This window comes from Apium graveolens, chromosome 10 (assembly GCF_009905375.1).
Source record: "Apium graveolens cultivar Ventura chromosome 10, ASM990537v1, whole genome shotgun sequence".
Classification (NCBI taxonomy): domain Eukaryota; kingdom Viridiplantae; phylum Streptophyta; class Magnoliopsida; order Apiales; family Apiaceae; genus Apium; species Apium graveolens.
In genome coordinates this window covers 133,756,808-133,766,008 of record NC_133656.1, presented here as the reverse complement: position 1 = coordinate 133,766,008, position 9,201 = coordinate 133,756,808, and positions in this window count along the sequence as shown.

Here is a 9,201-nt window from a genome sequence, read left to right as displayed (position 1 = left end):
ATAATTTTTTCATATGGTTAAAATAGATATATCTTAACATCCATGTTAGGTCCCAATTTGTTTGTAGAAGGGGGGTTGAATGCAAACAATACCGTTTAAGCGAATAAAATGCGGAATAAAAAAGTGAAACAAAATTCAAGTTAAATAAAACTTTTATTAAACTTGAAAGGTGTTACAACTAAGGTATCGGTTACAAGGGATTAATCTCAAATCAATTATTGCAAATCTAGAATAAATTCGAAATGAACTTTTTCTATTTTTGCAATTAAAAGATCAAATGCTAAATGCGATTTGAGATTAAGTTCTAGGGATTTTAATCCGCTAGATTGATACACAAGAACAAGATAAAGATTTCTAGTTGATTGGATTTAACTTTACAATCTAGAAATTTAATCTTGAAGAAAGCAGATGAAAAATGAGAATGTTTTGCCTTTGTTTTCTGCTTCTTTTTCTCTTGACTTGTGTGTTCTGTATGTTGAATAATTGCATGAATAACTTCTGCTGTGTTTTGTTGTTTAAGTAAACAAAACAATCCAGTTGAATCAGCAAGACTTTCGGCAAGACAATCAAATGAACTGGCATGACAATCCATTTGAACTGGTAGGACTTTCGGTGAGACTATCCTTTTGAACTAGCAAGACAATCCCAATAGCTAGCAAGACAATCAGAATGAACTAGCAAGACTTTCGGTATGCCTATAAATTATCATACCGATTGTCATAGTAGTTCAAATCAAATTGTCTTACTGAATTATTAATAGATTTTAATCTAATAATAATTCTGAAAATCCTTAATATTAATTCTGAATTAATTAATCAATTAATTCAATTAATCAATAAATTAATCTTTGCAGATATAATTTATTTTCTTAATTAAATTATATGACTTAATTAATTAATAGAGAATTAATATTAATCTTGAGCAGCAACCATTCTTCTGAAAATCTTCTGAAAATTACTGTCAAGTATGAATCAATTCCACCACTTCAATGTTGACACTCGATGTACTGTCTGGTTCATGAGTGACTAACTTCCGTGACGTTTCTTCAAGTCTTGACCTTGATACTCTTGATTTTCTTCAGACTAAATCCTTGTAATTAATTGATACCCTGACGAGATCTCTGTCACTTGATTAAATCCACAATCCTGATTTATATCAATGAGGCTTGATCAATTTCTTGAGCTTCTTCCAGTGAATTAAGTCTTCAAGTCTGTAGATGAATAATGTTTCTTAACCCTTTGACAGATGTTACTATATGAGATCTCTCTGACGATAGATCCACTATTTACTTATTACATTCTTATTTGAGTTGAGTTAAATCCTCGAATATACAAATAGGCTATGCCATATGCCTTTCAATCCATACAATACGATCTTCGGAAAAATCATTTTAAAAATTAATCTTGTAAATCGGGAACGAGTCTCGTTGTTGGGAGGGGTACTTTTACTAGATTATTCTAATCCTGACATGCAAGATGAATTTGAAATTTTTTGATAATTTTTTCTTATGGTTAAAAATAGATATATCTTAACATCCGTATTGTTTGATCGTCGGAAAAATTATTTTAAAAATTAATCATGTAAATCGGGAATGAGTCTTGTTGTAGAAAGGGTGCTTTTACTAGATTTTTCTAATACTAACATGTAAGATGAATTTGAATTTTTTTGATAATTTTTTCATATGGTTAAAATAGGGCTATCTTAACATCCGCACGGTTTGATCGTTGGAAAAATCATTTTTAAAATTTATCTTTTAAATTGGGAACGAGTCTCGTTGGAGAAAGTTTACTTTTACTAGATTTTTCAAATCCTGACATGCAAGATCAATTTGAAATTTTTTGATAAATTTTTCTTATAGTTAAATAGATATATCTTAACATTCGTACGATTTGATCGTCAAAAAAATCATTTTAAAAATCAGTCTTGTAAATCGGGAACAAGTCTCCTTGTTATTTGTTTTTACTAGATTTTTCTAATCTTGACATGCGAGATGAATTTGAAATTTTTTGATAATTTTTTCATATAGTTAAAATAGATATCTTAACATCCGTACGGTTCGATCATCGGAAAAATCATTTTAAAAATTAATCATGTAAATAGGGAATGATTCTCGTTTTACCAAGGGTGTTTTTACTAGATATTTCTAATCCTAACATGAAAGATGAATTTGAATTTTTTTGATAATTTTTTCATATGATTAAAATAGAGATATCTTAACATCCATACGGTTTGATCGTCGGAAAAATCATTTTTAAAAATTATCTTTTTAAATCGGGAACGAGTCTCGTTGGAGAAAGGATACTTTTACTATATTTTTTTAATCCTAACATGCAAGATCAATATGAAATTTTTTGACAAATTTTTCTTATGGTTAAAATAGATATATCTTAACATCCGCACGGTTTGAACGTCGAAAAAATTATTTTAAAAATCAGTCTTGTAAATCGGGAACAAGTCTCCTTGTTATTTGCTTTTACTATATTTTTCTAATCTTGATATGCGAGATGAATTTGAAATTTTTTGATAATTTTTTCATAGGGTTAAAATAGATATATCTTAACATCCATACGGTACGATCTTCGGAAAAATCATTTTAAAAATTAATCTTATAAATCGGGAACGAGTCTCGTTGTTGGGAGGGGTACTTTTACTAGATTATTCTAATCCTTACATGCAATATGAATTTGAAATTTTTTGATAATTTTTTCTTATGGTTAAAATAGATATATCTTAACATCCGTATTGTTTGATCGTCTGAAAAATTATTTAAAAATTAATCATGTAAATCGGGAATGAGTCTCGTTGTAAAAAGGGTGCTTTTACTAGATTTTTCTAATACTAACATGCAAGATGAATTTGAATTTTTTTGATAATTTTTTCATATGGTTAAAATAGAGCTATCTTAACATCCGTACGGTTTGATCGTTGGAAAAATCATTTTCAAAATTTATCTTTTAAATTGGGAACGAGTCTTGTTGGAGAAAGTTTACTTTTACTAGATTTTTCAAATCCTGACATGCAAGATCAATTTGAAATTTTTTGATAAATTTTTCTTATAGTTAAATAGATATATCTTAACATTCGTACGATTTGATCGTCAAAAAAATCATTTTAAAAATCAGTCTTGTAAATCGGGAACAAGTCTCCTTGTTATTTGTTTTTACTAGATTTTTCTAATCTTGACATGCGAGATGAATTTGAAATTTTTTGATAATTTTTTCATATAGTTAAAATAGATATCTTAACATCCGTACGGTTCGATCATCGGAAAAATCATTTTAAAAATTAATCATGTAAATAGGGAATGATTCTCGTTTTACCAAGGGTGTTTTTACTAGATATTTCTAATCCTAACATGAAAGATGAATTTGAATTTTTTTGATAATTTTTTCATATGATTAAAATAGAGATATCTTAACATCCATACGGTTTGATCGTCGGAAAAATCATTTTTAAAAATTATCTTTTTAAATCGGGAACGAGTCTCGTTGGAGAAAGGATACTTTTACTATATTTTTTTAATCCTAACATGCAAGATCAATATGAAATTTTTTGACAAATTTTTCTTATGGTTAAAATAGATATATCTTAACATCCGCACGGTTTGAACGTCGAAAAAATTATTTTAAAAATCAGTCTTGTAAATCGGGAACAAGTCTCCTTGTTATTTGCTTTTACTATATTTTTCTAATCTTGATATGCGAGATGAATTTGAAATTTTTTGATAATTTTTTCATAGGGTTAAAATAGATATATCTTAACATCCATACGGTACGATCTTCGGAAAAATCATTTTAAAAATTAATCTTATAAATCGGGAACGAGTCTCGTTGTTGGGAGGGGTACTTTTACTAGATTATTCTAATCCTTACATGCAATATGAATTTGAAATTTTTTGATAATTTTTTCTTATGGTTAAAATAGATATATCTTAACATCCGTATTGTTTGATCGTCTGAAAAATTATTTAAAAATTAATCATGTAAATCGGGAATGAGTCTCGTTGTAAAAAGGGTGCTTTTACTAGATTTTTCTAATACTAACATGCAAGATGAATTTGAATTTTTTTGATAATTTTTTCATATGGTTAAAATAGAGCTATCTTAACATCCGTACGGTTTGATCGTTGGAAAAATCATTTTCAAAATTTATCTTTTAAATTGGGAACGAGTCTTGTTGGAGAAAGTTTACTTTTACTAGATTTTTCAAATCCTGACATGCAAGATCAATTTGAAATTTTTTGATAAATTTTTCTTACGGTTAAATAGATATATCTTAACATTCGTACGGTTTGATCGTCAAAAAAATCATTTTAAAAATCAGTCTTGTAAATCGGGAACAAGTCTCCTTGTTATTTGCTTTTACTAGATTTTTCTAATCTTGACATGCGAGATGAATTTGAAATTTTTTGATAATTTTTTCATAGGGTTAAAATAGATATATCTTACATCCATACGGTACGATCTTCGGAAAAATCATTTTAAAAATTAATCTTGTAAATCGAGAACGAGTCTCGTTGTTGGGAGGGGTACTTTTACTAGATTATTCTAATCCTGACATGCAAGATGAATTTGAAATTTTTTGATAATTTTTTCTTATGGTTAAAAATAGATATATCTTAACCTCCGTATTTTTTGATCGTCGGAAAAATTATTTTAAAAATTAATCATGTTAATCGGGAATGAGTCTCGTTGTAGAAAGGGTGCTTTTACTAGATTTTTCTAATACTAACATGCAAGATGAATTTGAATTTTTTTGATAATTTTTTCATATGGTTAAAATAGAGCTATCTTAACATCCGTACGGTTTGATCGTTGGAAAAATCATTTTCAAAATTTATCTTTTAAATTGGGAACGAGTCTCGTTGGAGAAAGTTTACTTTTACTAGATTTTTCAAATTCTGACATGCAAGATCAATTTGAAATTTTTTGACAAATTTTTCTTATGGTTAAAATATAGATATCTTAACATCTGTACGGTTTGATCGTCGAAAAAATCATTTTAAAAATTAGTCTTGTAAATCGGGAACAAGTCTCCTTGTTATTTGCTTTTACTAGATTTTTCTAATCTTGACATGCGAGATGAATTTGAAATTTTTTGATAATTTTTTCATATGGTTAAAATAGATATATCTTAACATCCATGTTAGGTCCCAATTTGTTTGTAGAAGGGGGGTTGAATGCAAACAATACCGTTTAAGCGAATAAAATGCGGAATAAAAAAGTGAAACAAAATTCAAGTTAAATAAAACTTTTATTAAACTTGAAAGGTGTTACAACTACGGTATCGGTTACAAGGATTAATCTCAAATCAATTATTGCAAATCTAGAATAAATTCGAAATGAACTTTTTCTATTTTTGCAATTAAAAGATCAAATGCTAAATGCGATTTGAGATTAAGTTCTAGGGATTTTAATCCGCTAGATTGATACACAAGAACAAGATAAAGATTTCTAGTTGATTGGATTTAACTTTACAATCTAGAAATTTAATCTTGAAGGAAGCAGATGAAAAATGAGAATGTTTTGCCTTTGTTTTCTGCTTCTTTTTCTCTTGACTTGTGTGTTCTGTATGTTGAATAATTGCATGAATAACTTCTGCTGTGTTTTGTTGTTTAAGTAAACAAAACAATCCAGTTGAATCAGCAAGACTTTCGGCAAGACAATCAAATGAACTGGCATGACAATCCATTTGAACTGGTAGGACTTTCGGTGAGACTATCCTTTTGAACTAGCAAGACAATCCCAATAGCTAGCAAGACAATCAGAATGAACTAGCAAGACTTTCGGTATGCCTATCAATTGTCATACCGATTGTCATAGTAGTTCAAATCAAATTGTCTTACTGAATTATTAATAGATTTTAATCTAATAATAATTCTGAAAATCCTTAATATTAATTCTGAATTAATTAATCAATTAATTCAATTAATCAATAAATTAATCTTTGCAGATATAATTTATTTTCTTAATTAAATTATATGACTTAATTAATTAATAGAGAATTAATATTAATCTTGAGCAGCAACCATTCTTCTGAAAATCTTCTGAAAATTACTGTCAAGTATGAATCAATTCCACCACTTCAATGTTGACACTCGATGTACTGTCTGGTTCATGAGTGACTAACTTCCGTGACGTTTCTTCAAGTCTTGACCTTGATACTCTTGATTTTCTTCAGACTAAATCCTTGTAATTAATTGATACCCTGACGAGATCTCTGTCACTTGATTAAATCCACAATCCTGATTTATATCAATGAGGCTTGATCAATTTCTTGAGCTTCTTCCAGTGAATTAAGTCTTCAAGTCTGTAGATGAATAATGTTTCTTAACCCTTTGACAGATGTTACTATATGAGATCTCCCTGACGATAGATCCACTATTTACTTATTACATTCTTATTTGAGTTGAGTTAAATCCTCGAATATACAAATAGGCTATGCCATATGCCTTTCAATCCATACAATACGATCTTCGGAAAAATCATTTTAAAAATTAATCTTGTAAATCGGGAACGAGTCTCGTTGTTGGGAGGGGTACTTTTACTAGATTATTCTAATCCTGACATGCAAGATGAATTTGAAATTTTTTGATAATTTTTTCTTATGGTTAAAAATAGATATATCTTAACATCCGTATTGTTTGATCGTCGGAAAAATTATTTTAAAAATTAATCATGTAAATCGGGAATGAGTCTTGTTGTAGAAAGAGTGCTTTTACTAGATTTTTCTAATACTAACATGTAAGATGAATTTGAATTTTTTTGATAATTTTTTCATATGGTTAAAATAGGGCTATCTTAACATCCGCACGGTTTGATCGTTGGAAAAATCATTTTTAAAATTTATCTTTTAAATTGGGAACGAGTCTCGTTGGAGAAAGTTTACTTTTACTAGATTTTTCAAATCCTGACATGCAAGATCAATTTGAAATTTTTTGATAAATTTTTCTTATAGTTAAATAGATATATCTTAACATTCGTACGATTTGATCGTCAAAAAAATCATTTTAAAAATCAGTCTTGTAAATCGGGAACAAGTCTCCTTGTTATTTGTTTTTACTAGATTTTTCTAATCTTGACATGCGAGATGAATTTGAAATTTTTTGATAATTTTTTCATATAGTTAAAATAGATATCTTAACATCCGTACGGTTCGATCATCGGAAAAATCATTTTAAAAATTAATCATGTAAATAGGGAATGATTCTCGTTTTACCAAGGGTGTTTTTACTAGATATTTCTAATCCTAACATGAAAGATGAATTTGAATTTTTTTGATAATTTTTTCATATGATTAAAATAGAGATATCTTAACATCCATACGGTTTGATCGTCGGAAAAATCATTTTTAAAAATTATCTTTTTAAATCGGGAACGAGTCTCGTTGGAGAAAGGATACTTTTACTATATTTTTTTAATCCTAACATGCAAGATCAATATGAAATTTTTTGACAAATTTTTCTTATGGTTAAAATAGATATATCTTAACATCCGCACGGTTTGAACGTCGAAAAAATTATTTTAAAAATCAGTCTTGTAAATCGGGAACAAGTCTCCTTGTTATTTGCTTTTACTATATTTTTCTAATCTTGATATGCGAGATGAATTTGAAATTTTTTGATAATTTTTTCATAGGGTTAAAATAGATATATCTTAACATCCATACGGTACGATCTTCGGAAAAATCATTTTAAAAATTAATCTTATAAATCGGGAACGAGTCTCGTTGTTGGGAGGGGTACTTTTACTAGATTATTCTAATCCTTACATGCAATATGAATTTGAAATTTTTTGATAATTTTTTCTTATGGTTAAAATAGATATATCTTAACATCCGTATTGTTTGATCGTCTGAAAAATTATTTAAAAATTAATCATGTAAATCGGGAATGAGTCTCGTTGTAAAAAGGGTGCTTTTACTAGATTTTTCTAATACTAACATGCAAGATGAATTTGAATTTTTTTGATAATTTTTTCATATGGTTAAAATAGAGCTATCTTAACATCCGTACGGTTTGATCGTTGGAAAAATCATTTTCAAAATTTATCTTTTAAATTGGGAACGAGTCTTGTTGGAGAAAGTTTACTTTTACTAGATTTTTCAAATCCTGACATGCAAGATCAATTTGAAATTTTTTGATAAATTTTTCTTACGGTTAAATAGATATATCTTAACATTCGTACGGTTTGATCGTCAAAAAAATCATTTTAAAAATCAGTCTTGTAAATCGGGAACAAGTCTCCTTGTTATTTGCTTTTACTAGATTTTTCTAATCTTGACATGCGAGATGAATTTGAAATTTTTTGATAATTTTTTCATATAGTTAAAATAGATATATCTTAACATCCGTACGGTTCGATCATCGGAAAAATCATTTTAAAAATTAATCATGTAAATCGGGAATGATTCTCGTTGTAGAAAGGGTGTTTTTACTAGATATTTCTAATCCTAACATGAAAGATGAATTTGAATTTTTTTTGATAATTTTTTCATATGATTAAAAAAGAGATATCTTAACATCCATACGGTTTGATCGTCGGAAAAATCATTTTTAAAATTTATCTTTTTAAATCGGGAACGAGTCTCGTTGGAGAAAGGATACTTTTACTATATTTTTCTAATCCTGACATGCAAGATCAATATGAAATTTATTGACAAATTTTTCTTATGGTTAAAATAGATATATCTTAACATCCGTATGGTTTGATCGTCAAAAAAATTATTTTAAAAATCAGTCTTGTAAATCGGGAACAAGTCTTCTTGTTATTTGCTTTTACTAGATTTTTCTAATCTTGACATGCGAGATGAATTTGAAATTTTTTGATAATTTTTTCTTAGGGTTAAAATAGATATATCTTAACATCCATACGGTACGATCTTCGGAAAAATCATTTTAAAAATTAATCTTGTAAATCGAGAACGAGTCTCGTTGTTGGGAGGGGTACTTTTACTAGATTATTCTAATCCTGACATGCAAGATGAATTTGAAATTTTTTGATAATTTTTTCTTATGGTTAAAAATAGATATATCTTAACATCCGTATTTTTTGATCATCGGAAAAATTATTTTAAAAATTAATCATGTAAATCGGGAATGAGTCTGGTTGTAGAACGGGTGCTTTTACTAGATTTTTCTAATACTAACATGCAAGATGAATTTGAATTTTTTTGATAATTTTTTCATATGGTTAAAATAGA